The sequence below is a fragment of the Silene latifolia genome, chromosome 1 (genome assembly GCF_048544455.1).
Source record: "Silene latifolia isolate original U9 population chromosome 1, ASM4854445v1, whole genome shotgun sequence".
NCBI classification, from domain to species: Eukaryota; Viridiplantae; Streptophyta; class Magnoliopsida; order Caryophyllales; family Caryophyllaceae; genus Silene; species Silene latifolia.
In genome coordinates, this window is record NC_133526.1 from 56495443 (window position 1) to 56503192 (window position 7750).

General features: G+C 38.0%; 1 long non-coding RNA gene across 1 annotated transcript; it reads left to right on the forward strand.

Moving 5' to 3' along the window:
- The first annotated feature begins 3348 nt into the window (after positions 1 to 3348).
- Positions 3349 to 7418, forward strand: LOC141590101 (uncharacterized). Its single transcript, XR_012520480.1, has 3 exons — positions 3349 to 3596; positions 5819 to 5914; positions 7310 to 7418. It is a non-coding gene; the product is annotated as an uncharacterized LOC141590101 (long non-coding RNA).
- Positions 7419 to 7750: the final 332 nt, after the last annotated feature.

Below are 7750 nucleotides of genomic sequence, written 5' to 3' on the forward strand. Positions count from 1 at the left end.
TGAGGGAGGTGGCCAATCCAACTATAAGAAGGGTAACCACACTCAGGCGAGAGCATATTCATCGGGCTCGGGGTTTAGTGCTGGGGCTTCTTTCGGGAGAGGCCATGGTAGTAGTGGGGGTAGCTGCGGTATGACCTGCTACAACTGTGGCGGTACGGGCCACAAGAGATATGAGTGCACCAGTGCGGTGAGTGGAGGTCTTTAGAGGCCGGGATATGGGAGCTTTTCTCAGGGTCCTGCACAGAGTTATGCGAGCAACAGGCCAGCTTGGTCATGGAACAACAGGGGAGGTCAGAGCAACAACGGTGGGGGCAACCGCAATGGCGGTAACTCTTATCAGAAACCTGCTACGAACACCAACAACAACAACCAGGGGTCGGGTGCTAAACCGGCTACTTCAGCTAGTACTATCCAGGGAGGTGGGCAGAAGACCAGTGACAAGCTGTTCATGATGGAGAAGAAAGCAGCTGAGGACGACGCTCATGTTATCACTGGTACTTTTCTTGTTAACGGTGTTTATACCTTTGTTTTATTTGATTCGGGGGCATCACAGTCGTTTGTATCTTCGAGTCATGTTAAAGAGTTGGGTCTGAGAGAGTATGAGTCTGTAAGAGAGGAAGTTTTTATACCTTCGGGAGAGTCTGTATCGTGTGGGAGGTTGTATAGGGATGTATCCATGATAGTTGGGCAAGTCGATCTACCTGTAGACTTGCTAGAGTTTCCTTTAGACGGTTTTGAGATGATAGTCGGGATGGATTGGTTAGGAAAGTACAAAGCTAAGATAGACTATCATCAAAAGAAAGTGTCTCTGAGAGGTCCTAAGGGCATTAGTGTGTCTTATCGTGGGTTTGTTGTCAAACCCAAAGTTAAGTTGATTGTAGCTGTGACCTTGAAGTCCTATCTGAGGAAGGGGTGTCCGATGATCTTATGCCATGTGAGAGATGACAGGATGGAGAGTCCGACAGTTGATCAGATACCAGTTGTGGGGGAGTTTTCAGATATCTTTCCAGGTGATATTCCGGGGTTGCCACCGAAGAGGGAGATAGATTTCAGTGTTGAGCTGAAACCGGGGACGGGGCCAATCTCTAAGGCACCATACCGGATGGGTCCTAAGGAGTTGGAGGAGCTCAGGAAGCAGCTAGATGATCTGATAGAGAGGGGATACATTAGACCTAGTGTATCACCGTGGGGAGCACCGGTTTTGTTTGTCAAAAAGAAAGATGGGAGCCCGAGGTTGTGCATAGATTACAAAGAGTTGAACCGAGTGACGGTGAAGAACAAGTATCCTTTGCCAATTATAGATGACCTGTTTGATCAGTTGAGTGGTGCACCAGTCTTTTCCAAGATAGATCTGAGATCGGGGTACCATCAGGTGAAGATTAGAGAGGAGGACATACCAAAGACAGCTTTCACGTCGAGGTATGGCCATTATGAGTATGTGGTGATGCCTTTTGGGTTATCTAATGCATCTGTTGTGTTTATGGATTTGATAAACAGAGTCTTTAGTCAGTTTTTGGACAAGTTTGTAGTGGTTTTCATCGATGACATCTTAGTCTATTCTAAGACTAAGGAGGAACATGAGGAGCATCTCAGGATTGTGTTGCAGACATTGAGGGAGCATGAGTTGTATGCCAAGTTGTCCAAGTGTGAGTTCTGGTTAGAGAAAGTTGACTTTCTGGGGGATTTGATTTTAAAGGAAGAGGTAGTTGTGGATCCTGCAAAGATTGAGGCAATTACCAAGTGGGAAGCACCAAAGAATGTAGCTGTGATCAAGAGTTTCTTGGGTTTAGCTGGATATTACAGACGGTTCGTGAAAGATTTCTCCAAGATTGCTAGACCTATGACAGCTTTGATGAGGAAAGAGAACAGGTTTCGTTGGGATGAAAGTTGTGAGACGGCGTTCCAGACATTAAAGGAGCGCTTGACCACAGCTCCAATCTTAGCATTGCCTGAGGGGAGTGGGAACTTTGAGGTTTATACAGATGCCGCAAAGAATGAGTTGGGATGTGTGTTGATGCAGAACGGTAAAGTGATTGCCGCTTCTAGGCAATTGAAGCCTTATGAGGAGAACTATCCTACACACGATCTGGAGTTGGGTGCAGTTGTGTTTGCTCTCAAGATTTGGAGACATTACCTTTATGGGGCGACCTTTAAGGTATTTTCTGATCACAGGAGTCTCAAGTACATCTTCACTCAAAAGGAGTTAAACATGAGACAAAGAAGGTGGATGAAGTTGATTAGCGATTATGACATGGATATTATCTACCATGAAGGGAAAGCCAACGTGGTTGCAGATGCTTTGAGCAGGAAGAGTGTACATTCTTTGTGCACAACTATATCCTTAATGAGGTTGAGAGATGAGGTTGGGAAGTTTAGGATACATATGATCCAGAAAGAGGATGCCATGGGAGATTTGACAGTGCAGCCTGATCTATATGATGATATTCGAGATAAACAGGTGTTAGATCCCAAGATGGTAGAGTAGAGAGCTGGAGTAGAGAAAGGGACAACGTCTAGATTCTCTGTTCATACAGACGGTAGTTTGAGGTTTGATGGGAGGTGGTGTGTCCCTAATGATGAGGAGCTGAAAAAGACAATCATGACAGAGGCACATTGTACACCATATTCGGTACATCCAGGTGGTGACAAGCTGTACAAGGATTTAAAGAAGACTTTATGGTGGCCAGGGATGAAGAAAGAAACAGCTGAGTTTGTGGCTCGTTGTTTGACATGTCAGAGAGTTAAAGGGGAGCAGCGACGACCACAAGGTAAGATTCGGTGTTTAAAGGTACCTGAGTGGAAGTGGGAATCTATTTACATGGATTTTATCATGGGTTTGCCAAAGAGCCAGCAGGGTAACAACATGATATGGGTTATAGTGGATCGACTGACCAAGTCAGCTCATTTTGTGCCAATGAAAGATACATGGACTAAGGCACAATTAGCTATGGCTTATCGGAAGAATGTGCTAAGGTTACATGGGGTGCCTAAAGACATAGTTTCTGACAGAGATGCGAGGTTTATCTCAAGGTTTTAAAAAGAGTTGCAGGAGTCTTTGGGAACGACATTGAAGATGAGTACAACATTTCATCCTGCAACAGATGGTCAGACAGAGAAAATAATCAAGACTCTTGAGGATATGTTACGAGCTTGTGTGATGGATTTTGGTGGTAGCTCGGAGCAGAGGTTAGATTTGATCGAGTTTTCCTACAACAACAGCTATCACACTAGTATTGGCATGTCGCCATTTGAGGCATTATATGGGAGGAGATTCACTACTACAAATCCCTTACATTGATGACGCTTTTGCATTGACGCTTTAATAGAGTGTCGACCTCATAATTAACCCTCCAATTTATTATTTTGGAAAACCGCCTAAAAACATTTTGGAAGACGCACTTTTCTAAATTTCACCTAAAACCCCGCTAATAACGCACCCATACAATACATTTATTTTGTCATTTTCCAAAAAGAAAAAACCCTAACCCCCTAACCTGGAAATTTGTTCTTCGATCATCATCAAGGATGACTAAATTTTCCAATTAATTCTGATTTTTCAATTCACAAAGTTACGATTTGCCTATCACACATCGAAGGTACGATTCTACATACTGCTCTATTTTCTAATTTGTTCTTGTTTTGATTTTATGTATTCTTCTGCAATTTGTGTATTAATCGATGATTTGTGAAATTGTGGAGTCGTCTCTAATCAATCAATTGTTTTATTTTGCTATTCGATTTATAATTAATCAATCGGATTTGGGAATATAATTAATCAATCGGATTTGGGCAATACCCTCTTCGTGACCTGATCCATGTTAATGTGTAGGTTCAAATTCGTAGTAGTGTAGGCTCGCTTTTTTTGCTGGTTTCTAATTGCTAATTTTGTTGCTAAATGATGCTTTTGTAACTGGTACTTTGGTAATTTAGTACCATTGATTATCAGCTAGCAAGGTTTATATTTTCATTTCACTTTTACTACCAGTTATCTCGCTTAAGACCGAATAGGAGAATTGCTAGATAGGCGAATTTGTGAAGACGCAAGTTAGTTTGAACTAATTTTTACTACCAGCTATCTCGCTTAAGAACGCATCCCATCTTCTACAACCACTCAACTTCTGATTCATCTATACCAATTACCATGTACTCATTCCCTATAATCAGCCACAAATAAGTTTTCGAGGCACATTTACTTGTTTGTTTATTCCCTATAATCACCACTAATTTGTACTGAAGTTTATTGTCAAAACTTGTTTGTGAACATTTGACACAGACTATATTTTAGGGTTATTCGATTTTTGTTAGTTGTCTAATCTCAAATATAGATAATATTTAAAAATGATAAAACATTCAAACACCTTTTTAGATTATATGATGATGCTATAGTCTTAGTTAAGGATTTTTGTTTCTCTTTAACATCATCTTATCCTTTAATCTTATAATGTACCATTGCTCTTTCTTTTCATTGTTCTTACTATTTCGTACTCCATATATCTTCTATAAGTGACAGGGCCTGCCACTATATTGGCCATACATGGTGTTAAATGCCAGGACTGTTATGCTCATGTTATTACATCTTAGCTTGTTGTTTCGTTTGACGATGTTGAAGCGCAGGTTGATTTCTTACTTGACCGTCAATGGTGTTGGTAGCACTTCAAAATTTACCTACGTTAATTTTCAAAACATGATGCTCTGGTTATTTCAGTCTCTGATTAATACAATGGTTATACTAAGTTTAGCTGGATTACCAATGTTATACCAATAATGAGCTCATTGAATCAGTTCCTTTTGTATATTGTAGACTAGTTTTCGTTATAGATTCGTATTTTGTTCATAGGCTTATTGTGTTTTCTCGTTTTTATAACTCTATTTTAGGTATTGTGTGCATCTTGTCAGTCCTTTAGGTTTACATCTACTATATCCTTCCCAATTACTCCCTCCTTTTCGGTCAAAGACCAAGGAAAGAGAAAGGGCAATTATTAAATGACAAGTGGAACAAATTGAGTGTGAATGATCAAATTGCTCATCAAGTTCATTCTTAAAATACAAAGGACAACAATTGACTGAGATACACAATATGGAAAGGACAACAAATGACCGGGATAAAGGGAGTATTTGTTTACCTTTCATTAAAATAGTGCCCACATAGACTATGAAAGGTAAATAAATGATTAGATGGAGGGAGTATCATTTACAGCTTTACAACAACAGTGGGGGTGGCAGGTTAGGTCCCTAAATTAACATCTTTATTTGAAAACTATGTTTGGTGTCAATTCTATAATATTAGGTAGTTGACATAACTAGTTAACTTTAATGGCAGAATCAGACTATTAATTTGTGTGATGTGGTCAATCTAGCATAACTATCAACTTTTATGGTTTGTTGGTTTGAGATAGTTTAGGATGGTGGAAAGCGGAATTGGTGTTTTGGTTAAGTAACACAATGATGAGTAAATTAGTTATAATATATTTCACTCAAGTTTCGTCGTTTAACTATTTACGTTTGATAATTTTTATACATCCTTGTCTAAGTTGATAGATGAACCTTTTATTTCTGTTAATGCCATTTGCTGCATTGCTTTATTTTATGCTTTTATTGCAGGTGTGAACAATATTAAGTATACTCCTACAAACCCATACTTTTTGGGTGTTATCCCATAATAACGTTTCATTGGAGTATTTTTGGTGCATCAAAATGCTGTCGGGTCAATACTAATCGATGTTTTGTGTATAAGTGGTTCCTCACATTCACTTGTAGGTACCTCGATTGTTTTATGTTCACATGAGGAATAATTCACCAACTTTTTTATTGGTTTCAGGTTAAATGACATATCATACAATAAAGATGAAGGGATGATGCCTCTATTAATAAGATTATAGTTGTATATGAGCATACAATTTCAGATTTTTCTTCGGTAAGTTTATAGCTGTATAACTTCTAATACCTGTCTACTTAGTATGTTATTTTTTTTTTATGAAATTATGTTCGTCCCGTTTTTATTGTAGGCAGGAACAATTTCGCATTCTTACATAAAAATTGGTACCATTTAGAGACACTTAAGTTCTCTAAAAATTGTGTCCATATATGTCAGAATAAGTATAGAAATTAGCATTTCATGTTTCAAGTTTGTAGATGTGTATCTTATGTTATTGTCGAAGTTTACAAATGAGAAGGCAATCAATAATGACATATAATGATGTAGGGTAAGCTTACAAAAAAGCAAGAGGTGCATTGGATGATGGCTAAGACGGTCTAGGTCTATTCTTAGGTTCTTTTTCATATAGTTGTCTGCCAGATGACAATATGTAAACATGTTTTGTGAGTTAGCCGCTTTCTGCCATTATAAAATGCCTTCGAGGCCTTCGTCCTCCTAGTTATCCGCATATCAAAGACAAATAAACTATGGAAGAATTGTATTGTGTCTATCCTTTGCTTGCACAGAATCTACTCTGAATGATTAGAATTATGAGGTGCTAATGTTTGTATATAAAATGCTCTGATAATCTGATTTTAGCATGTTTGTCGTACCTTTTTCACGTCTTATCTTATGCTCTCATCGGTGTTTAAAGTCTCCATTATAACATTATCAATCATAAAACTGGAAGATTCATAGTACGTTTATTGTTGGTGTAGAACTTAACTGTGAACTTGGTCTTTTCCTAGTACTCGTTGATATAATGTTGCTTAGCCAGAGTATATTGTTTTCCCTCTGATTTTTTATTCTTCAACTTTCTCACATTTACCTCTTATCATTTATAACTTTTGTAGACAAGCTTGATATACTCAGATCTTTTACCTTTTCTTTTCAGTTACGGGAGCAAATTCTTGAAATTAAAGAGTATAATTTGGTCAAGTTTCGGTCTAATTTGGTCAAGTTTCGGTCTGATGATTGTAGTTGTGGATAATCTTTTTTCATGAAAAATACATTGCTGGACTATTGTTGGACTTGTTAACTTCATTGATGAATTGGGTATCTCAATTTGATGGCTTTTCAAGCTAACATTCCTACTGCCAGTGTCTTTGTTTGTTGAGCTATCGGTTTTTGCCATATTTCAATTCCCTGTTTACCTCTCGGTTTTTTTGGTATCATTTTTTGCTTTACGTTTGTACTTTTATGCTTTGTCTGATTTGCGTTTGCTCCTCTGTAATTGCTTGCTTTTGGCCATTTCGACGGTTTTATATATTTTCTTATATTGTGTTCCAAATGTTCGGCTAAATGCCTAAGAAAATTGTGTGTTGTTATTTTTGTTGAAGTGTATATGTACTAATTAAATATATTTATATAAATTATTTTTTTTGCCCGTTATAGGTTTCAGATTCATCAGATGGTGACGATGCGCCTTCATATGTTGATTGAAGATGCACTTTCATATGTTGATTGAAGTCCCTTTAACATTGTGCCTACATGATTGAAGCCCCTACGACATTGTGCCTACATGATTGAAGCCCCTACGACATTCAAACTACTAAGTGTCCTTGTCTAGCTAGTTGCGTAGCATTTTTTACGATTATTTTGGACAACTTTATGTTGGATTTTACTATCGCCCGGGTCTCTTTTGATATTATTAATTCTATCGTACTATAAAGTACTTACTAGTTTATATTAGTTAAATTGTCAATGCTAGTATAGTATTTATGACGGAGACGATATATGTATCAAACGTATGCTTATTTATAAAAGTACGCGGGTACTTCATTTTATATATATTGCATTATGTTTTTTCATGATTTAGTAATAGCTAGTAGTACT